This window comes from Dermacentor andersoni, chromosome 3, assembly GCF_023375885.2.
Source record: "Dermacentor andersoni chromosome 3, qqDerAnde1_hic_scaffold, whole genome shotgun sequence".
Lineage (NCBI taxonomy): Eukaryota > Metazoa > Arthropoda > Arachnida > Ixodida > Ixodidae > Dermacentor > Dermacentor andersoni.
In genome coordinates this window covers 172,408,133-172,433,468 of record NC_092816.1, presented here as the reverse complement: position 1 = coordinate 172,433,468, position 25,336 = coordinate 172,408,133, and positions in this window count along the sequence as shown.

Sequence of the window (25,336 nt, the reverse complement as noted above, 5' to 3'; positions counted from 1 at the left end):
TGTTTTATCGACCATGCAGTCCACCGTGCAGCTGTGTTGTGCTGGGCCAGATGATGAGAAGACGGAGGGGGCGCAGAAATATGCGCGGAGTGTGTCGCCACAACCCCAACTAGTCTTCTGCCGTCTTCGACTGCGCTTACCTTCACTTGGCACCCATCATATAAGCCTAATGGTAAACCAGTTATCTAATAGACGCATTACATGGCCAGCCCAGCTACATTTTTTGTTCTTAATGTCAATTAGAATATTGGCTATCCCCTTTTGCTCTCTGATCCGCACCGCTCTCACCTTGTCTCTTAACGTTACGCCTTATATTCTTTGTTCCATCACTTTTTGCGAGATCCTTAACTTGTTCTCGAGCTTCTTTTTCAATCTCCAAGTTGCTGGGCCTTATGTTAGCACCGGTACAATGCATTGACTGTCCATTTTTCTATTCAATGATAGTGGTAAACTTCCAGTCAGGACTAACAATATCTGCCTTATGCCATCCAACCCATTTTTATTCTGTAAATTTACTTCTCAATGTCAGGGTCCCGTGCGAGTAATCGACCAAGGTAAATGTACTTCTTCAGAGACTATGGAGGCTAACTGGCGATCCTGAACTCTTGTTCCCTTGCCAGGCTATTGAGTACTATCATTGTCTTCTGCATATTCATCTTCAACACCACTCTTGCACTTCCTCTGTTAAAGTGCTCAATCATTTGTTGTAATTCTTCCCCTGTGTTGCTGAAAAGGACAATGTCATCTACAAACCAAAGGTTGTTGAGATATTCGCCGTTGATCCTGACTCCTATGCCTTCCCAATTAAATAGCTTGAATGCCTCTTCCAAGCATGCAGTGAATAGAAATAAAGAGGTTGTGTCTTCTTGCCTGACGCCGTTCTTGATAGGTATCTTCCTACTTTCCTTGTGGAGAATTTATGTAGCTGTGAAATCTCTGTAGGTATTTTCTAAGACGTTTACGTAAGGCTCCTGTACTCTTTGATTACGTGATGCCTCTTTGACTGCTGGTATCTCTACTGAATCAAACGCTTTTTCGTAATCCATGAAAGCCATATAGAGAGGCTGATGGTACTCTGCATATTTCTCGACTATCTGATTGATGACATGGATGTGATCTATTGTAGAGTATCCTTTCCTAAAGCCAGCCTGTTCTCTTGGATGACTGAAGTGCAGCGTTGCCCTCATTCTATTAAAGTTATCTTGGCGAACATTTTATGCAATACTGGAAGTAAGATATTGGGCCTATAATTTTTTTCTATTCTTGAACGTCTTCCTTTTTGTGGATTAGTGTAATGCTGGCATGCTCCCAGTTTTGGGGAACCCTTGATGTTGTAAGACACTTCGTGTGAAGCACCGCAAGCTTTTCAAGCATGACATCTCCTCCAACAAGCACGATATCTCCTTCAACTTGTTATTCTATCTTCTCCTGCCGCTTTTCCCCGTTTCATGTCTTGCAATGCCCTTATAACTTCATCACTAGATATAGAAGGAGCCTCCCTAACCTGTTCATTACTACTTCGATAGAGGTATCATGGCCGCTCTGGGTACTGTACAGATCATTATAGAATTCTTCCGCTTCTCTTACTATATCTTCGAAATTGCTGTTTCTATTACCCTGCTTGTCGTTCAGTGCATACATCTTTGTTTGTCCTATGCCGAGTTTTCTTCTCACTGATTTTATACTGCGTCCATTGTCTATTGCTTCGTCACTCTTTCTCACGTTACAATTTCGAATATCCCTTCCTTTCTTCTTGTTGATTAGTTTTGACATTTCTGCTAATTCTATCTGATCTCTTGAGTTGGGCACTTCCATTCTTTGTCATTTATTGATTGAGTCCTCCGTTGCGTGAGAGAACCCGGAAACTGAAATGGAAATTGACCCTGGCAACGTCCAGCGCTCGAGCCCTCTTGAGTGAGCTAGCTTAGCAGGACTCTTTGAGGAACTATCAGGCATTGTTTGGGAAATGATTGGCCTTAGTGACGTTAGAACTGGTGGAGCTTATGCAGTTGTGACTAACGGCCACGTCCTCTGCTATAGGGTCCGCGTCCGGCGAGTGAAGCGATCGGACGCATGTCACCTCGGCTCCGTCATTTTTCGACAGGAGCCACGGACCAATTCATCGAACCCTGCCAATTTTGCATCCAACGGACGCAGCAAGTTGCCCGGCACACAGGGACATCACTTTCATCCAGGTGGGCCACATTTTTCGCCAATTTAGAGCGGACTTTCACTCGTGCTTGGCGGTGCCGCCGCTAAGCCTAACGGCTGCACCGGCACCCGGCGTCGAAGAAGCCGCTCTCCGCACCAACATGGTGAACTCCCCACCTCAACACGGCTACGACCCGGAGGCCATGGCCTGGTCGACGATTCCCCAAGCCAAGGAACCCAATTCGGCAACATCGGACCAGCTCCGGAACGAAAATCTCCTGCGTCTCGTTGAGAGCCGCTCTCAGCGCCGGAACGCCAAATTGACGGCAGACGCCACAACGACAACCGGCAAGTCGACCTCACCTCAGCACGGTCCCGTCTCGCGTGTGGCCAAGGACCGCCAACTTAAATCAACATGGAGGCCCAAACCTCTCCCCAAGTTCCAATCCGACGATTTCGTCGTGATCATCAAGCCCCGAGCCGCTGTGGGCATCGGGAGTGCCTTCCAATATGGTGAGCTGGGCCTGGCCTTGCGTGCCTACCTCGGACCGCAAATGGCGGCGGAACTCAGCTTCGTCTTTTCCCGCGAGCAAAATTTACTCATTGCGAGCACCAAGAACGCCTACGTGGCGGACCGCCTGCTTGGTGATTTCGTGATCAAAGCGGCTCAGGGAGACGTGCCACTGCGGGGCCGTCTCAAGCAAAATGGCGAAGAAATTTGCTACGGTGTCATCAATGTGGCAAATCAAGAAACAGGGGAAGCTCTGAAAGACGGTATCCAGTGGAGGCATGGCACCATCTTAGAAATTCGTAAATTTGGAACCTCCATTAAGGCTCGCCTGACTTTTGCCGGAAAGGTGAGGCCCCGGACAGTGAACTACAACTCGGAGATTGTCCAAGTGCAGCCCTACCTACGCACTATCCCTGCCTGTGGTGTGTGTGGCACCGTGGGCCATAGAGCAGACTCATGTCCAAATCCAATGCAAGACAAGTGCGGCCTGTGTGGACTGCAGGCTCCTTTCGTGGAAGGGTTGCGGGCCCCTCATGAGTGCAATCCGAAATGTGCTGTTTGTGGTGGCGGCCATGCCACAAACTCCAGAGACTGTACTGCCAAGTACCGCCTCGACACCAAGATGGCCGCCCAAAAGAGCGGAAAACCTGGCGCGACGAGGAAGAAGCCAGGTCAGCAGCATCGCGCCACCGGCGGTGACTCAGCTCCCCGCGGTGACGTCACCAACTCCAAGAAGCAAGCGCCCCCAAGCGGGCGTGACGCTAAGGGCGACCAAGCGCCACCACCGCCCCCACACGGCGGATCGGGGAAGCAAGCCCACTACCAAGGCGAGACCGGTGCCTGGGCAACTGCGGTGAAAAAGGAAAACAGGTGAGCGGCTCGAACAGGGTTCCCTCCTCCTCCCAACCACGTTCTGCTTCCCCTAGCTCGACGACTGACGCCGAGCTTCACAACTTGGTAGCATCTCTCCGGGTCCAAAACGAGATGCTACTTGCCAAAATTGAAGCCTTAGAAGCTAAAACCGCTGCTCCCCCCCAATCTGCACCCCTAGCAGAAGCCATGGAAAGCGACGCGGCGGCGCCGGTGACGTCGGACGCCTCTGTGGCCAATCTTGAAGCCCGTCTTAACGCCAAATTCGAGACCCTTATTGGGACGGCAATGGAACGCATCATTGCCAAGGTCATGGAGGCCCTTCCTACCATGATTGCCCAACATGTCGCGAATCTCCCCCGCACGTCTCGCAGGGCCGGTCCTCTTAAAGATGTATCCGGCCGGCCCGCCAAATCGTCGCGTCGAGCAATTGATCTGGAAGATGATGAGTACAGCTGCCCCCTATCAGGAGCTGAATTTCAGCCCCTGGTTGCTGGCTCCGGGACACCTACCTTCCCTCCTCTAACCCCTAAATCCGAACATGGCGGGACAACCTCGGTGTAGGCGTTCCCTCTTATCTAAATTGGCATATCCTGTCATTGCAACTCAATGGAACTGCCGAGGACTACGGTCTCGTACTAAGCGGGCCAACCTTCGGCTTTTCCTTTCAACTTTTGAGCATATGCCCGCCGTGGTGGCCCTTCAAGAGCCAGGAAGGGGCGCCACCGTAACAAACCATACGACGTTTCAGCAGGACCCCTCGTCTTGTATATGCGTTCATAAAAATTATACTGCAAATATGGTCGACTTACACCTCCACCTTCAGTTTTCCCATGTAATGGTGACTCTCCTCCCCCTCCGCAAACAGGACTCACCATTGCACATTCTAAATGTCTACTGCACACCCAAATTGCCGAATGTATCATTCTCCGACCTCTTTAGCCGTGCGCTAAGAGTTGCGGGTCGGGACCCCCTCTTGATTGTTGGCGATTTCAACGCCCCCAGTCGAGTCTGGGGGTACCAGCGTGAAGAGAAACGGGGACGCAAGTTGGCGGAGCTTGCGTCAACGTTGGGCCTCACTCTTCACACGGACCCCGTAAACCCAACCCGTATAGGCAATTCCGTGACACGGGATACATGTCTGGATTTGACCTTTACCCGCAACATTCAGTATGCAGACTGGGTCAACACAGAGGAAACCCTCGGTAGCGACCACTGCATCCTAAACACTACAATTCGAACCAAGCCATTAGCAAAACCCACAACACAGGCCCGACTCCCAGATTGGTCCAAGTTTAGGCAAAATTACAACACAGCGACATCTATACTCGAGCAAGGCTACCAGTCATGGTCCCAACAATTGGTTTCTAGCCTTCGCTCCACCGAAACCAAAATTCAGCTTTCCGAGGCGGTATCGGACGTGGATAACTACCTCCTCCACCTCTGGGGAGCGCGGCATTGCCTCGTCCGCCGGTGGCGCCGACAAAAGCATAACCGCAAACTTAAGGCTCGAATTGCCGAGCTCACCCAGCGGGCGGCCGAGTATGCGGCCCAGCTCGCAGACGCCAACTGGGTGGATCGTCGCAACACGGCGGCGCGGCAGATGTCCAGCAGGAATACCTGGCGGCTCTTCCGCGCCCTTATCGACCCAACGCAGACACGCACAGAAACTCATAAACATCTACAACGTGCCATACACAGTTTTCACGGCAACACAACTCAGCTAGCGCACAAGTTACGGGACCAATACTTGGGCACTACCCAGGACCCCTGCGGATCGGCGTACTCTTGTGCAGGTTCGGAGAACGCTGAGCTGGATCAGCCGTTCCAGCTCCACGATTTGCGGGCAGCCCTGGCGAAAATGAAACGTGGCACAGCCCCGGGTCGGGACAAAATTACAGTCAAATTACTCGCTAACTTACCCGACCCGGCCTACCAGTCCTTATTGGATTACATCAATTCAATCTGGCTCGGGGACGCGCCACTCCCCAACGATTGGAAAACCGCTCTGGTCACTTTCATTCCCAAACCTGGCAAGGCCATCAACACGGACAACCTTCGCCCCATCTCTCTCACCTCGTGTGTGGGCAAACTAATGGAGACGATGGTGCGTGACAGGTTGTCCGAGTTCATGGAAAATCAACACATCTTCGCAGACTCCATGTGCGGATTTCGCCCGCACAGGTCCGCACAGGATGTTCTGCTACAACTCAATCGGGACATCCCTGACGCGGTCGAATGCCCCCACAACGATAAGGTCGTACTCGCCTTAGACTTGAAGGGGGCCTTCGACAACGTTACTCACGAGGTAATACTCACCCATCTTTCACAAACCGGCTGCGGACGCAACGCGTTCAGATACATTCGGCAATTTTTAACAGATCGTGACTCCTGCATTAAAATCCAGGACACTGAACACGGTCCCTTCCGACTTGGAACCAGAGGAACACCACAGGGTGCAGTGCTGTCTCCTCTCCTATTCAATCTGGCTATGATGCAACTGCCGGCCCTATTGGGTGCTGTCGCTGGTGTGCAGCATGCGCTGTATGCCGACGACATCACCCTGTGGGCCACGCAGGGCTCACTCGGAGACATTGAGGCCAACCTGCAACAAGCGGCGACCATAGTGGACCGTTATGCTCGCCGCTGTGGCCTGCAATGCTCCCCTCAAAAGTCTGAATTTGTACACATGCGCCCCTCACCAAAGTGTACAGCCAAAATTGAGCTCTTTCTGGAGACAGGACCAATTCCTGAACACACTGAAGTCCGGGTACTGGGGCTTTTCATTGATCAACATAGACGGTCGAACACTACCCTGGCCCAGCTCCGTAAGGTGGGGGACCAGGTGGGCCGCATGGTCCGCCGGGTTTCCAACAAACGCGGGGGGTTGCGGTGCAAAGACGCCTTGCGGCTGGCGCATGCATTCGTGACCAGTCGAATCTTATATTCGACTCCTTACCTCCACCTTCGGAAACAAGACGAGGATGCACTCGAAGTCATCCTCCGCAAAATTATTAAGAGAGCCCTCGATCTCCCCGTGAACACCTCCAACCAGCGACTCCTGGGTCTAGGCATGGTGAACACGTTCCGGGAGCTCCGAGAGGCTCACTTAACTAACCAATACACACGCCTCTCTAAGACACTGTCGGGTCGCCGCCTCCTTGCCCGACTACACATCCAACACACCACCCTTATGGAAGAGCGAGTACGACTCCCTTTCGAGTGGAGATGCGCCCTCCACGTACGCCCTCTTCCTAACAACATGACACGTGAGGACCATAATGGTCGGCGCCTGGCACGGGCGGAAGCCCTGGGCCGCCATTATGGGTCGAAACCCGGTACTTATTACGTGGACGCCTCCGGGCCCCACCATGGAGGATGGTACACGGCCGCAGTCGTCCACCAGTCCAAAACAGTTAACGGGCTTACATTTCGCGCCCGCGACATAACTCATGCTGAGGAGGTACGCCATTTCACTGGCTGCTACCCACTCTGATTCCAAAACAATTATCTCCGACTCGCGAGGGGCCTGTCGGAACGTCGAGCAAGGCTGGGCTCCATACTTAGCCTACCGACTACTTCAAAGTTGCACCTACACCGGGGACCCCGCTCACCGGAACATAGTATGGGCTCCTGCTCATATGGGTCTCGAGGGGAATGAGGCAGCCGATGCCGCCGCCTGCGCACTCTCTCTCCGGGCTTCCTTTCTCGACCCCCTAGATCAGGATCTTGAATTCAATCCCGCATATTCTTTTAAAGACATTGTCCTGCATTATCAATCTGGCCATAGCCTTTACACTCGCCCAAGTAAAGGTCTATCTAAGACGGAGGAGCGGCTTCTACTCCGTCTCTATACGAACACTCTGCTGTACCCGCAGCACTTCGATCGTTCTTTCACGGGCAGTTGTCCGCACTGTGCGGAGAAGTCTTCGGACATCTACCACATGGTGTGGGCCTGCCCATCTAACCCAGCTATTGCCCCTCACCCCAACCCCACTCGGGAGGACTGGGAGGCGACCCTGCTCGGCTGCTATGACCTGCAGGCCCAAAGGGCCTTGGTCGAGCGCGCCCGGGCAGCGGCCGACGCCACTGGGGTCCCGTACTAGGGATTCCACCCAGTATATTAAGGGCCGGGGCCTTAAGGACCGGCCCATGTGCGTGCCTCCATCTGCTTCTCGTCTGAGAGCAATAAAAGTTTTTCACCACCACCACCTCTGCTATAGAGGACTTGCAGATAAGAAGCAATACGGTGTAGGATTCCTCATTCATAACGACGTAACGGGCCACGTTGACGAATTCTGCAGCATTATTGAGAGGGTAGCAGAAGTCTTAATGAAACTGAATAAGAGGTATAAAATAAAGGTAGTACACGCCTACGCTCCGACCTGCAGTGTCGATAACGATAAAGTAGATCAATTTTGTGAAGATGTTGAATTAGCGACGGGAAAAATGAAAAATCTGTTTACTGTAGTCTTGGGCGACTTCAAAGCGAAAGTGGGGAAAAAGCAGGCTGGCGAATAACTACTCGGTAACAACAGTATCGATTTAACGAACACTAGAAGAGAGATGTTAGTTGAATTCGCAGACAGAAGTAAGCTGTGAATAATGAACCCTTCTTCAGGAACCGTCGCAAGAGAAGGTCGACCTGGAAAAGTCCTAATGGCGAAACAATAAATGAAAGGCGTTTCATGTTCTCTGCCTATCCGAGCGTATTGCAGGATGAAGAAGTGTTAGGTAGGGTAAAGTGCAGTGAACCTAGGTTAGTGAGGTCTTGCATTCACCTCAATATCAAGAGGGAAAGTGTACAATTGATCAAGAAGGAAATGCCAACCTAGACGCAGTAACGATAAAAGCAGACCAAATCAGGCCGGTGCTTGCAAACAAATATGCAGCCTTACGATACAGAGATGAAGATGACACAGGGATAATGAATGAAACCGTAACTAGGCTAGCTTCAGTGGTGGCAATTAAAGTGGGAAGTAAGGCACCAAGGCAAGCAGTAGGTAAGCTCTCCCAAGTATTAGACACAGGTGGCCGATAATCCGAGTTCTGACACGAGCGGCGATACCGCGCAGACGCCATAAGATCCCGCATCCTACTCGTAGACAGCTACGCTGTGAAATATGTGAAGCATATCAACGAGATTGCTTGACCATGGGTTCATATCTAAGAAGGACCACTCAGCGGTGTTCAATTGGACAATAAAGTAATACAGAAGAAAACTTTTGTCCCCTAGATTTCTAGCCCAAATAAAAGGTTTGGTGCTGAAATTGGTTTACACAACCTTGTTTTCAGACAGAAACTAGCGGAAAATAATGCATTAAATGCATTTTTCGCGTGATACCCGGTAGCGTCTAGCGGCCGTGCCGTGAACTAGAGGAAGTGACGTTTTTGCGACGTTGTCTGTGTTGGATACCGGCGTGCCAGCCATATGCCGCGTCTCTACACCCGCATGGACGGCGCCGGGTGGCAGCGAACGACGTGTCAACTACGCAAGTGCTCGCGGCCGCATAGTTGTTTTGGCAAGCAGAACTTCTGCAGAAGTCTTCGATATTTCATATCGCCGTTTCTGTTGTGTGTTGCTTTGTAATGTGACCAGTAAAGCACCTGGCCCAACGCAAGAGAATGCCCCTACGCTGCTTCGCGCAACGTTGGGACGAAAGTATTGTCGGGCTAGATAAGCGTGCACAACTTTCGGGTAGATCCGAAGCTTCATTGGATATGGTTTCGCGCTGCACGCCCATCGCAGCCAACATGGATGCAAACGGCAAAGCGCGCGGACGCCAGGGAAACGCCGGCTGCCCACCTCAGTTGCTGCCATAGAGTTTCGTAAATAATTACTAAAGGGAACTGTGGCGCTTGAATCTACGGGAGCTGCCGTGGAGGTGTTTGAGGCATCATGGGGATTACGGGAAGTACATGGTTTCATCGAAACTTCGGCCCTCTAGCTTCAAACGGCTTCGGGACTTTGTAAACTGGTTATGTTCAACAAAGTACTGCGTAATAAATGATGAACATTCTCAAAATTGTCCAAAGCCAGAGTCGAGCGCAGGACTTGTTGCCCAGAAGCCCGATATTAGACAGTTCTAGAATAGGGGCCCCAAGCGTTTGGCTCCCCAAAGAAATAGCGTCCAAGCGACGGCGCATGCGCGAGACGCAGCTGCGTTTGGGTTTTGCGTCGGGCACGCTATTTTATTCATTTAGCGGGAGCCCAAAAAGCTGCCCTAAAACATCTGCGTAAATAAACATGGTAGCACCCATCGAAGCGGCGGCTCTAACCTTGCACGAAACTGGGCTCGATTCGTGGTAATGCGTGAAGTTCGCAAGCTAGGAGAAGTCACTGCGGTTATCGCTTTCTCTCAACTAGCGTGTGTTATAAAGATTGGTTCATTAGACGCCGCTGATTGCGAATTCAATTGCGGATTTCATAGCTCGTAGGCCTAACACGGCTTAGCTTGGCTGGTGAAGGCACGTAAAGTTGGTTACTCAAAGCGAAGCGCAACTATTTGTTTGTTGCTAATAGAATAACCTGTAAATCGTAATTTAACGCTAAAACACGAACGTCAAAATTACTGTTCTTATCATAAAATGGTACATTTTATTCAATTATTTCTAATAGCTTCTCTTTGACCCCGTAGTGGCGCTGTCAGCGCGAGACACTATCCGCAAACGCAGAGCCCTATTCTAAAACACTTCACTTCTGGGTGTCCCGACGCTAACACCCGCAAAGCTCTTTTGGGCCCCAAACTATTGGGGCCCCTACTCTAAAACTCTCTATTGAATCATTTACGGCACAGACGCATGGATCGACAACATAGACTTTCTCACTATAATACCTAGAGGGAAATCTGGCGCTGCTGCGTTGTGGTATGCATGGGATTATCGGTATGTTGTGACGTCGGATTGGCATCGTTCTCGGAGAGCCAGGAAACCTTGAAGACGCGCCTGGCAAGCACCATTCCGTCTGTAACTATCATTCATTTTCTACTAGAACAGCACGTAAAAATCTGTTTTAGCTTTGTTACACAAAAACATGTTTTGTTTAAATATGAGAACTTGTTATTGCATGTACAATTATATGAAACGTAAGAAGTATCAGCTGGCCGCTAAAGTTTGAGGACAGACGACAAGATTCGCGCTCGCTTTGGAACAGTTTGTCGTCTGTTCTTGCTTTTCTTCGCTTGGTCATGCATTGTAGGTGAGTAAAGATGTAATATGCGTGAATGGAAACAATTTATGAAGATTTTACTTTGAGAACGCGTTATTTGTGTAGCCATATCCACGCATTAGACGAAGCTTCTTACAACACCAGCCAACACGAGCCTCGCAGACACATATACCGTCATTCCTATGACGGCACGGTGCCCCTTAAGAAACTCCCATGGATGGTGACGCCAGATTTCCCTCTAGGTGCTATAGTGAGAAACTCTATGATCGACAAGCAGCATAAAATGCCCTCTTGCATTTATCGCGGGCAAGCGAATACCTTGACACGCTCGGCGCGTTTCCATTTGGCCACCTGTACAAGCGAATCGTCGCAACAAGTAGCGTCTGTGCGCGTTCGCATCGTCTTCTGCCCTTTGAAGAGTATAGATTGCTCTGAAATTTATGACAACGAATGCATAAAAAGCGTAACAAAGCCACATGAACGTCTGAATCCGCAAGCAGAAAGATCAGATAAATTCATGTACTTATCATTTGTATGGTGGTTGAGCGATCGCAGCGCAACTGAGTTCCTTTGTACGAACATCTATGGTTGCTGCTGCTGATGCTGCTACTGAAATCCAGTACACATGATGTCAAGACAGTGGACGCGCAGCCCCATCTGTACCATCGTGCAGCCGCCGCGTGCTCACAATCCTGCATAAGTGAAGCCATCCCGTCAAATATGTGTGAAATAAACAATGTGTATCGGAAGAGTCACGTCTGCCGAGTCAAATCTCAATGCTTCATTCATTTTTTTTCATTTTTTGTTCGGTATTTCCCTCATATTTTTTATTGCTTTCATCTTAGGCTTGTCAGCTGCTTGCTTTCTACGATAGACCACGTCTTCCGCGGCAGCCGTAATTTCATGGTACGCCCCATTGAAGAAGTGGAGTCAGCCGATGTATGACAAGTTTATCAGAGCCCCTGCAATCTGCTCTGCTCAGAGCAGTGTGTCCGAAGGATTTTCACACAGCTGCCAAGAAGAATGGCAGCGTTTGTCCGCATAGCGCTCAGGCCGGCACCGATACTTTGAACGATGACATCGCTCCCCGAGAGAGCCGATTGAGCGGAGCGTGAGCGTGCGTCCACTTGATTCCTTGACGTTTTGCAGAGTGCGCATGCATCGCATATCCGGCAGACGCGCTAGACTAAAAAAAAAAAAAAACATTTAGCGGTAAATGCGAGACGAATGCTTCACAATAACGTTACACCTCTTTGAGCTACTGGACTCACGTTATAAACCACTTACCGCGCTTTGCAAAGTGCTGCAAACGGTGGTCGGAAAAGACCACCTTCACTTGGGCACACACACACACACACGCACACACACACACACACATATATATATATATATATATATATATATATATATATATATATATATATATATATTGGATTATTTAGAACTGTCACTTATCACGTGACAGAAATTAGGTTTCATCGTCACTGAGTCCTATCTATTTATCTGAAACTGATCGCAATGAATCATAAGCTTGCTGTAATTAACGTAGCTCGCGGGTGTGCACACGTCACCGCTGCGCCGGCACCATTTTCTCCAAAAGGTTCGGTCCCGCGTAAGAGCCTCACTTCGTCAACGTTGTGGTAAAAAAAGTGCTGCCCTTACACGAGTCTATTATAATCCTTTCTAGGTGGCGCTGACGAACACCGACAGTATCAGAGGGCTGCCCTTAGGCGCCCCTTCCCTCGGCGAGCGTAGGCGTCGTGCCTGCGCGTCCTCGTAACCGAGCAAACGAGCACAGCGAAGGATAAAAGAGCGGACGCGGAGTGCTGAAGAAAAAAAGGTGATAACGAAGAGAGCGCGAGAATAAAAGTGGAGGAGTGAAGTGCATGGAAGCCTCGTGGCTTAAAGGGGAGGAGGGTTTGGCGAAAGCTGCCTTATGTCTTTTTATTTCGCGGTTTATTGGCTGGTGCGGACAAGCTGTCTCATACGGCACGTTCCGAATGGAGCGAAGTGTGGTACGAGTGCCTCACTGATCGAGAGATCGCGAGCGGTGACGTGTTAGCATGATTCAGAGCAACCGCCGCAGACATATCTCCCAGCTAGACGACGGGCGCTACACTGACTCCATCTCGTAGCCATTGACGCCACAAAGCTCGTATTACACAGTACTACGATTTTCTTCTCACGAGTTCGCCATACCCTCCTCCTCCCCTTTCCACCACATAACTGTGCTGCGCCTTCCTCCTTCGCTTTCCTCCTCGCGCTGTCTTCGCTATCGCCGGCTTTCATCCGCCGTTGCGCTCCGCGTTCGCTCTTTCATCCTTCGCTGTGCTGGTTCGGTCGGTTGAACCGGAGCTGACCGCAGGACCGGGCACCTAAGAGCTGCGCTTTAAAAAATACGGCAGAACTCGTCTCACCATGACAGTCGACGGTTATGCGATAGCATTCAAACAATACGCACTCACATGGTTTCCCTGAAGTCACGTTTATTTAGGATCTACACTGGTTATTCTGAAACTTCCGTTGCTTAGGCTATATGCGACATACGCTGTCACTGGTATCGGCTTATTTTGGTATGGCACTCACATGGCAAGGTTGCCCCTGGCCACGAAGGCATGACTGCGAATGTATGACGACGACGCAATGACGACGATGGAATGCCGACAAAGGAATGGCGTCAGTAAAACAACAAAGGCGGTACGAGGATGGCGATATAACGACATTCACATAACGATTCTGAAATGATCAGGATGGTATAACGATGGCAGTGCTACAGCAACGGCATAATAACAGTGAGACGTCTACCAGTGTATGACGAAAGGAATAACGAAGCTGAAATGACTACAAACGCATGGTTACAGATGCCTGACAGCGACTGTATGACGACGATATAATGATGGCGACACTACGACAACCGCGGCACCATCATGATTGAATGACTACGATTGCTCTAGAATGACGGAAGAGAAATCACATCAATGCAACGACGAAGGCGGTATGACAATGGGATGACGATGTGGCACGACATTGGACAATGTTTCTGAAGTGTTGACGATGGTAGAATTACAGCGTGGCAACGACGGCATAGATAGGATGGTATGGCGAGGACTGTGGGATGAAGATTGTGTAACGATGGCAGCGTGGCGAAAGCGGGATGCCGAAGTTAGAATGACGACGATTGAATGGCCACGATGGAATCACGACGACGGTATGACAATGAGTGCATGAGGACGAGGGTCTAAGGACGACGCAATGATGACGGTGACATGGCAATTGTGCAAAGACAATGGTACGATGACAAGCGTCTGACAACGATAGCGTGACGACCATTGTGTCACGAAGACATTTTGACGACGATGGCGTGACGACTACAGCATGATGAGAACCGGATGGCGAAGCGGAAGACGATACGGGATCACGACGACGGCATGACAGCAAATGCCTAACGACTACATGACGACAATGGCAGCCATCATGGCAGGACAGCGGATGCATGGCATCGACATTCTGACAATGATGGCATGACTGCGGCAGCATGTTCACGATTGAATGACGACGGCATGGTAACACTAAAATAATGAATAAAGAATGACATGAATCAAGCAAGGAAACCAGCATAATGACGATAACGTAACGACAATGGAGTGGACTTTCTGAAGGGCTGGCAATAGTTGAATGGAAGCACGACAACATAGGCACGACGACAATAATTTGACGATGGCTGTGTGACGACGAAGGCGTGATAATGATGGCATGGTGAGAGCGGCCTAAGGAAGTCAGAATGTGGACGACGGGACTACCACGAAGGCGACACTACGATCGCATGTCATGGATCGAATGCAAGGCAACGACATAATAACGGCGCTCGCATGAAAAAAGTATGAAGACAATGGGATAACAACGAGTGCAGGACGAGGATGGCGTGACAATGACTGTATCACGAGGACTGCATGACAACGTCGCCTGACGATGAAGGCTCTCCACATGCCGTCGCGATCACGCCTTCTCCTGCGACACAGTGGCCCAAGCTGGAATAACAACGGTGCAATGACCATCGTGGCATCACCACCTTGAGCATATATATATTGGCCAATGCTATTAGATGAAACTTGGGCCACTAGGCCAGTGTAGAAGGCGTGGCGACGATGAAATGGTGAAAGTCAGATAGCGCTACTGGAATGACAATGGAATTAGAACGCCGATATCACGCGTGCGACCGTGCACGTAAACGCCCAAGCTGCTGAACAAGTTCACTCACTGGGCAAGTGCAAAAGGATAGATAGATAGATAGATAGATAGATAGATAGATAGATAGATAGATAGATAGATAGATAGATAGATAGATAGATAGATAGATAGATAGATAGATAGATAGATAGATAGATAGATAGATAGATAGATAGATAGATGCTCAAAAACGCCTGATATAGGCCAAGAATGCTATTCGCATGAAATGGAGTGAATTGTCGTCACACTGTCACATACTCGACAGTGTTTTGAGTTGAGAAGTGTATTTGAGGAAATCGTAGAATACGAATTCCGGAGGCCCTTCATCTCTCAATACAGAGTGCATTGTTTGTCCAGAAAACTCGACACCATTCACAAATCCCGTTCGACCAGTGGATTTTCCATGGTGAGGAAAGTGCTGTGCGTACATTCTCTAAAGCTTAACACATTCATCATGTTTCTAGGTTTTCAGGCGTTTCAAAAGAGCAAAGGGACAACCGTCTGGCATGCCGCGGCTCTTGCACGCCTCGCGGACGAGGCTGGACAACAAAGCACTGCGGCCGACCACCTGACCCCAGCTATGAAGCGTGTAGTGCAGCAGCATGATGAGTATATTTGCGGGAGCTCCACCACATAGATGCCCTGGCGCAAACTTCGAGCACGTCTCACCAATACATTTTTGTTGTGAACTGTAATTCTCAGCAAATGTTAACTGAATCATCTCAACTGGCAGGTATTTGGATCCGACTGGTGTAGCAGTGAAATTGACTAAGGACAATGTGTTTACGGGCTCTCTGTATATGGTCACATACTACATGTAGACACTAGCTAATTCCTTTATATGCTGTGCATGTTACAAGTGATCTGCGTCTCTCAGTGGTTTTGTTTCTATTTCACCAGAATCGAAAAATTTGATGCAATAATTACCCTTTTCTATCTTACTTTTTCAAATGTGGCTTCCTCATGGCAGGTCACTACATTTCCACGCAGCTTGCACGTTGTACATGTTCTGATAATTGTGATTTTTTTCATGGTTGCTCAATGGCAGAAGCGCGCTGCTTTATAATGCAGTATTCTGGCGCAACGCTTATGCTGCTGTGGGCTGTGATGCTTGTAATGCTGCTACGCGGGTTTAGGTGTTTGAAGCTAAGACAAACGTTTTGCGTTTCGAAATAGTATAACTTTTAGCTTTTACAGACGAGTGACGTGAAACATTTCGTCTGAAATTTCGTTTTTTATTTAATGCTGCGGGATGCAATCAACAATCATGGTGGCCTGCTGGCTTTGTACACGAAATGTAGCTGGAGTAGATGGTTTATTCATTTGGGTCATTTTATTTCATAGGGATCAGGCTGTCCTCACAAGGAAGCATTTAATGAAAAAATCGCGTTACTACTTTTTGATTTTGAGATTAAGCTGCAGCCGTAAAAAATGGCTATAAAATAATTGCACTGCTTTGAATTCACATTTCTTCCATGCCGCAAAGAAAATAGTGGCGCATCTACATAGGCAACAACTGTAAGAGCTGTGTTATTCATGCCATATGAGCAGTACAAGAACGAAACAAATCTCAAATGTTGTCACAGCACCAGACTACTATATTGTGCAACAAAATAACTGCTAATTTTCTTTCCACCTTTTACACAGAGAAGCCCTGCCTTCGCACCAAAGCATTTCAAGCTTAATTTTTCCGTGTTGAACAGGTCTAATTCCACATCAACATAGGAACATTCGTTATATAGTGTATAATGGAAGCCTTGGTAAGCTGCACACTGCACACAATAATAGGTTGCACAAAAGGGCTACACACCAGGCAGATACCTAAAGATGACTCCTGTGGTACTGGTGGGATTGAAGGAAGCGGTGGTGCGACGTGGGCATATTGCTCATTCCGTCGTCTTTGAAAGAGGTTACATGTCGCTGCGTTGCTGCCTCCCCCTCACATAAATGTCCCTCAGTGGCAGCATCCATTCTTCTTCAGGCAGCGCTCGCGAGATGCAGCTGTGGCAGGATACATGTCCCCAGAGACGTCATCGTCCTCAAACAGCGGTTCTGCTGCCTTCAAGGTAATATTGCGCAGAGTGGCGCAAGCAGCAATGATTGTCGCTGCTGTCTCGGAGCTGCAGAGCATCGAACTATAGCGCTGCAACGATGGACCTAACGATTGTCCATCCTAACGATAACCTCCTAAATGGACCTAATGACAACATTGTGCGTGGAGACGTGTTCCTTGTTCTAACGGCCCTCGGGGGTGTCGCCAGCTGGATGACGGGCATTAGCGTCAGCAACCGTGGCTCCAAAACATACCCAGAGTCTCATGTTTCATAAAAAGATGACATGTGCTCTCTCATTGCAAGAGGCACTCGGTTATAGCACTTACCCAGCAGATGTTCACGAGCCTGCAGCTGTGACGCGCGATGGCTGCTCAGCTGGCTGTGTCACCACATCCACGAGTCGTACGTGGCGCCCCCTCCCCCCCCCCTCCCTGTCACCGGGCTAACGGAGATCACAACTACGTTCCGCAGGTTTGCAGCGCACTCATAATCAATAAAAAAATTAGCGCAAAGCGTAGTCACAGATTTCATTAGCCTGAAAGCATTTTCTTCTATGGGCCTTCCAAAAAGTAACAGAATGTTTGTATATTGTGACAAAACTACTGCATACTTCCTCAGAAAAAAGGCGTCAACAGCTTGAAACCAAGGTCTTGGCCAGGGAAGCTCACCAAGGCTTTGACAAATGCAAACCCACTTGTAAATCGGCTCCAAGTTCTTCATCGCTCATTACTTCATAGTTACAAACGTTCTACCGGGGTCCTCCAATGCCTGTCTTATACCCAGGAAAGTTCCGCGTAACGCTGCGGGAGCGCTTCATATGTCGCTAAGAGTGGATTCACCGCGGCGCTGACGCATGTAGAGGGGCATCGCAGCAGGCGCCCGATGGGCGTCACACGCGTTCTGTGCATATGCCCGCTTATTCGCAAGGGTCGACTACCATTATCATCGTGTTAGTATTGCCAGCAAGACATGCAAATCATCGTCCCGATTGTGTACTGTGACAAATAACTTAAACGTTAATAATTTCCAAACTATTACAATGGTTTGTTTCATTTTTCCAGGTTCGTATGTATATGTAACGGCGGCTTGGTTCCGAATTCAAAAAGTACACTTGGGACTACTGGTTATAAACCGGCTACAAACGGATTGCACATCACACGTTTCTGTAGTTACACGTAGGCCTGTATTTCCGTTTGTAGCTGCTGGTATTTCAACTTTCGAACTTTATATTTCTCTCTGCGTTATGACAGCATACAAGGGCCACTGAACCGACACTAACTAAACGAAGTAATACATGAAAAACGGAGCTTACAAAGTAGCTAAACTAATTCCATAACTAATACCGAACTAATGGAGTGAAAGAATGACTAATACCAAACTGACTAAGCGAACTACCAAGGCAAACGGAACAAATTACTAGTTACCAAATATTAAATAACTAAGGTAACTAAATAATAAATAAGTACCTCAGTTACTAACTCGCTACTAACAAAACTAGCCAAAAGGTACTTGAATCGGTAAGTGATCTAAGTAAACTGACAAATGCCAATAAATTATTTAACTAACCAAGCATAAGTAAGTGTAAATAATTGCCAAACTGAGCAAACAACAAATAACAAAATTAAGGCAAATTGAGTAACTATACTTAACAATTGACAAACTAATGTCATTACTGATATATACCTGAGCAAACTAAGTAAACTTACTAATAAGTAACCGAACTGCATAATAACTAACGTAACTAAGCATAGCAATAACACTAACTGAATTAGTAACCTAATCCCTAACTAAAAGATATCTAACTGAAATAACTAGTTACCTAACAAAACGAAACAGTTACCTAAGTTCAGCCCATAACGGAGCTACCTAATCTAAATGTCCTACTCAAACCTAACTAAAGATTATTCACCAACCAAACTAATAAGTAACCTCATATCTAAAATAACGATGCATATATAACTAACCTACTAAGTTAACGACTTATTAACTTACCAAACTAAGTAACGAAGTATACCTGTCTTATCTAACTAGATAAAAGTGTAAACAAAGACAGCGGACCGGTACATTTTGTGCGAGGAATGCTATTAGGTGGGGGGGAGGGGGGGGGGGCAGGGGTAAGGCAATAACGAAACAATGACGTGAATAATTTAAGCAGAAACCCTTCGCAAGCTGAATGATTCTGCCAACAGTTCCCATTGCGAGGTGGCTCTGCAAACATGCTAAAATGTGGGAGGGGTGCCTCACCTGGTGAAAGATTCACATGATCACGCAGCCCAGCCCTCTCGCGCAGCAGATTGATCGCCTTCTACTTGCGCCAGCGCCTCTGATGCCACTTCATATCTCTGTGTGAAACTTTCGATGAAGTTTTGTGATCAGAAAGAAAGTATAGAAGCACCCTGGTTCTATAGTTCGTCAACCCACTGATGGATCGTAATTGATACTGGTCTCACGCTGTGTTCTACAATGCGTTCAACATGCAGACCTTTATGTAGTCACGACCAGCAGAAAGGTGTAACATACGTATCTTGCGCCATCAGAGACACACGTGTCCTCAGAGATAACGCTCATCGTGAAACGTGACCGTCAACCCTCGTTGAGCACGCACGAGGCCCGAAGCAATGACAGTATTTCGTCGCGTTGTACTTGTGTTTAAGGTTTACGTTGCAACGGGCCCAGCAGAATTAAAGATTTCTGCGATGGGCAAGTGAGAGAGGTGACCATGGATTCGAAAAACACTTCAAGAATGCTTGCGACCATGTTGTTAAGTCCGTAGTACTGAAACTCACAGGTCATGAAACCTTCGGTGCCTCGTGTCGCTGCTATGTCGCCATCAGCGTGCCGTGGACGCTTGCGAGCATACCGAGCAGACCAGCGTCGTGTCAACGGAGGCCTTCGGACTCGCCTTGACATCGCGGTTCAAGGAGAAGTTAACCCACTTATTCCGTGTGCCGACAACGATGATGGCCTTTGTGACATCGTGATTTGTGTCACTTAGGGTTGACGACGCCATCCCTATCAATTTGAGGAACCGACGCTCTGTCGGGAGCTCCCTATTGCGAAAAATTGTCAAAGCGCCCAGCACCCCTCCTCCCCGTGGAACTGTCGCTGGCTCGCTGACATTCAGTAATACGGTAGGGTTCATTGCACACACACACAAAAAGAAAGCGCTGTTCATTTTGAATGATGAAAATGACACCGGAATGATTCTTCCATTTCGTTAAACGCATGTGGCACCTGAAACCGTCGTTTCTGCGCGATCGCGCCCATGATACAGATGACGAAACAGTTTAGTGCGATGGATAGCTACATTTTTTCAAAATCTTGGCAGCATTAAATTGAAGCAGATACAGGCATACCTTTCTGAAGCAAAATTTGCCCTTCGGTATCACGGTGTCTACGCTCGGATTTAATGCGAACCAACATTGGTGGTTTCGTCAATGTCTGCCAATTATGGATGGACTTCGCAGCCTCTCCTGGTCCTAGCAGATAACTCATTCCGTTTCAAAATGATTGACAGCAGCATTTTATTATTGTGACGTCACCAGAAAAAAAGTCGTCTCGCTCGCCGCTTATGACGATCAGCTGGCTTCTGGCCAATCGCATGAGGGAAAACCCGAAGGTTTTGTTTTTGAACCCTATGATAATTGCGACCCTGGAGCCCTATTTTGTAAGGTAAATTTTCCTTTAGCTTCAAAAATTTATATTCTTCTGTCCAAACATACAGCTGATGTCGACAATAGCTAGGTGCGGTTTTCTGCGAGGAATTGACCAAGGAGAAAAAATAATGGGAAAGGAGAAGCATTGTTGAAGAAATGGCCTCTTGTCTCCTTTTTGTGACCTATAATTACAATAAAAGGGCAGTGAGGCCCGTTTCGCGTTAACGTTCGATTGGCATTTCTTTAACTTTTATGTTTAATTTACGGGCCTATACATTTTATTTTATTTCTGTTGCTACTTGTTTCAGGAAGGATACTGGTCTCCCCTTTGCCTGCGCATGATGCGCTGTTTATACGTGTGTTTTTTTACAGCGAAGTCTTCTTTGGCTCTGCTTAGGGTTTTCGCGTTCGTCATCATTTCCTGGCGGCATATTTTTGTGGACATATGTACAAACAACTTGAGATACTGGATATCTGCTGGCTGTTGTACTGCTGAATAGACAACTTGGATCACTCAGTACCTGCCATTATTTATTAGCCCACTATTGGCCGATTACTCAAAATGGACCTACCACGGTGACACAAGAGGTCTATAGCCATGAACGTATTAGGTATGCTTCGTAGTCCTCTGCGCTCACACCTCTAAACATTGTTATCCCGGCGTGCCTCACACGAGTGTATATCTAAATTTTCCCCATCAAATAAAGTTGCTCTCTCTCCCTCATTATATATATATATATATATATATATATATATATATATATATATATATATATATATATATATATATATATATATATATATATATATATATATATATATATATATATATATCACTCGGGGTAGTGTATGTGCTAATCGGAAGCGCTTCGGGCTGCTGAGCTCAGTGAACCGGGTTCGAAACCAACCGTCAGGACATCTTCGGTCACTGATTATGGGGCACTGGTTATGCGCGCTTTTTAAGAAACCTCTTTACCCGCCGTGGTTGCTTAGCGGCTATGGTGTTGGGCTGCTAAGCATGATGTCGCTGGGGACCTAATCCCGTCCGCGAAGGCCGCATATGCGAAAACACCCATCTACTTAGATTTAGGTGCACGTTAAACAACCCCAGGTGGTCAAAATTGTCAGGAGCCCCCCACTATGGTAGGCCTCATAATTAGATCGTGGTTATGGCACGTAAAACCCCATAATCTTATTGAATAAACCTATTTAAAGCCAAGTTGTCCACTATCAACTATGTGCGACTTGGTATATGCCCCTCTTGAAATAACTTCTTTGACGCCAGCATTGGTCACCGAGTATGATCCACTGGTTATGTGCCGCACTTTAATATGTCCTACATCAACCTGTGGCACCAGGTACCTGCGCTCTTCAATGAGCCTCTCTGATGGCGTCTTGGGCATCAGAGAGGCTCGTGTACGGGCCGATAAGTATATGCTGTTCATCAGTGACAATGGAAAACTTTAAAACGTATGCATTGTTTGTCGAAACCCAACCCACGTCGTGAATACTTAGGCAGCCTTCTCTGAATACATGTGCACGCATTTTTCACTCACCGACTTTGTAGCGCTGCCGCCAGATGGCACAGCGTGTCAGGAGAAGTGTGAAAGAGTAACCGAGCTGCAAACAGGCATGATACCTGGCGCGTTTCGGCACTGGGACTACGTTGCGTGGTGATACTTCTTCTGTTATAATTGTCTTAATATGGGCATGCATTGTAAGATCGGTTCTGCAGAACTTTTTTAAAGGTTTTTTTGAAAGCTCACGGTAGTCCCTAGTGATCAATTGACCATGGCTATTTTGCCGGCTAATTAGTTCGTATGAGTTAAAATTTTGCGCAGTTGTATACCTGTAAACGAAAGCTGCGAGCGTTGGTGAAATTTCTTTGGTGCAGCATTGCACACTGAAAAGTTCAGCACAACTCTTTAGAACAAAGCTCAGTCACTCTCCTTTAAAGTATAATTATTTCCATGACGCCAACGTAAACGTCAACAATTCTATGACGTACATTCCCACGTAGTCAGTCGTTCTACCTTCCGCGTATTCATTCCCATTCCCCGTGGAAGCATACGACAGCTTACGTTATAGACTCACAGAAAAACGTTTAGCAGGCAGGTGGGCTTTTCCTCCTCGGCACGTTAAGGGGGCCGCTCTTCTAGCGGTGCTGCTAAGGCATGGTGAACCTTAATGTTGCAGAGCTAGGTCTGCAACATTAAGATGCACACGCGCACTCTTGAAATGATTACATCGCAGATACATGAAGGAAACCATTCGGCCACGATTGCCATACTCTCTAATGCGAATTTTTAGTGCCCGTTGTTTAGGTGTCTTGAATTCGCGATATAATGTGGCAAAGAAGTTGATTCTGAATGGCAGGGTCCTCTCCGGGGTGGCGCTGTGCCACTGCTCGGGCAGCTTCTTTAGCTGCAGCGGCAGACGAAGCATTTCCATCGCTTGCGTCACTCACTGTCTAGAAAGAAAGCGTGAACACGGGAAGGCGTGACCGGCGCCGAGCGCATTCTCCAGCGGCGTTGGTGCCGGCAATGTAGCGCACCTGCAGTGGTCCGAAGTGCACGCCCAGCGCTCACGCTCTCACCATACTCTCACCATCTGCTTTCTTCCTGCCACTGCGCTCTACGTTCGCTCTTTCACCTTCGCTGCACTAGTCCGCTGGGTTACGCCGATGGCCGCCGACGGCCAACGCAGGAACAGATGCTTAAGAGCTGCGCTGCAAGAAAATAGTCAGGTTTGGACATCGAGACACTGCATTCAGCGCTTTCACGTCTTTGTGATCCGGCCGCTCCAACAAACTGAACTGATATGGCCATCTTTTTGAACCTACAGGACAACATAGCTATCGTTATTCGATGGAGAGATATTAACGTTTGTTCGTTCAACTGCGTATATCAAGTACGTTCCCGAACAGACCGAACGAAAACCACCCGTAGCATTTGCCCTTGCAGAGCTGGAACCACAGCTAATGTGCATTAAGCTTTAGGCGAAGCAACAAATGAAGAAAAATGAAGGGGTGACGTCAATCGTACTTGGTTTAAGCAACGCGTGACAAGACAATAAGTTTTGTCACCTCCGAGATTTCTAAGCGTCGTCGTACTTGGAATGTCAATAACAAAAAAAGCCATCTGATCTGTAAACATCCCCCACGCGGCTCTACAGCAGTTGAAGAACCCTTGGGAAAGAAATGCAGCCAACCACCTGTGTGCATTTCTTTCTAGTGGTCGCAAACAAAAAAGAACACACCTTGCACACTTCAGTTCATTTCGCGAGACTGTACACAGCGAGTGCTGAAGAGAGCTCGAGTCGGCGTCTGGCTATGCGCGACCAATCTATGTGTTTATGACGGGGTTTTGTCTCGTACAAGAGCGGACAGAGTGAAGCAGTGCCTAGCAGAATGTCCGATAAAGATCAACTGAAGAGAAAAACGAGGCTACAGCGCTTCGGACCGGACAGCGTACACAGTTGGATGACTGCAGGTAGGAACTCAGCCACATTAAGCCGAACAGAAAATAAACCAAAACTGACTGATGCCTTGAGGCTTCAGCGCATGAGGCACTGCTTCGTCAGAACATCTCGCGAGCTGGTGCGGAGCTCGCTTAACCCTCGTTGCCATATTTCTTGGATGCTTTGATGCGCATACCGACAATTTATAACCAACCGCTTTGAGAAACGTCTTCAGTATAAGCTTTCTAGACCGAAGTCAGCGTTAATATAGAGCTGTGTGTTGAAATAAGCCTAAGTATTCCTCGTTCTTGATATTACATGCTACAGGCGTGTTTAAGTAACGCCCTATTGTAATATAACTTACGTTGACGATTAAGCCTGATTTGAAGTCAGACTCCTAAGTTTGCAGTCTAGAACGAGTCTGGGGACTTCAGATAGAGTCAAAAGATAACAGCTTTTACACGCGCCAGTGGCATTTAATATGAACGGATGCGAACGGAACAGAGCGATTGGCGATCTTTGTTCTAGAGACTGACTGTTGTGCCTTATAGGTGTAGCGTTCGCATAAAGTTGCGTCCTTGTTATGGAGCTTCTTTTATATTGTTTTTTTTTTTTTTACGGCGAAGGCGTTGAATCATCTATCTGTTCACCTAAAGCAGCTACACGTCTGGCAGCCTTGTCTTCCCGTTCCCATTCCTGAAGTTTTCTATCTTCCCGTGCGCAAACTAATGTAGCAACGGTGATGCAAGTTCTGCTTGTCACTGAAAAGCCTGTATTTTAAATTCTAGATTACCCCATCCTTTCCTTCTTGGTCGCCTGGTTTGCGAGTACGTTCTGTACTTCAAATTCATTTCTTGCGTCTTCCGATCACTAGTTATTCGGTGATCGTAGCGGTGATACGTAAGTAAAATGCCATTTCTTCCCCGCCTTTGCCCGAACTTCGCTTATTCTGCCATGCAGTGCCGCAGTGGCCGGCCAATTCATCGGTCACTGCCGTCGGCTGATTGTCGTTGAATGAGCGTCGGGAGTGATACCAGGGGTAGCATCCTACGCTACTGGTAAACATGCAATGAACCTTTCAATTATTTAGGCTAAGTTGTTTCTTTGAGCATAATTATAAAATGACCGTTTTCTTCCCTTTGAGAGACGTTATGCGAAGCTTGTAGTTTGTTTGCTCTGCATCGTGCAACGACTAAACACGGCGCCGACATTCTATTTGCTTAGAGATGGAGCATGTCAT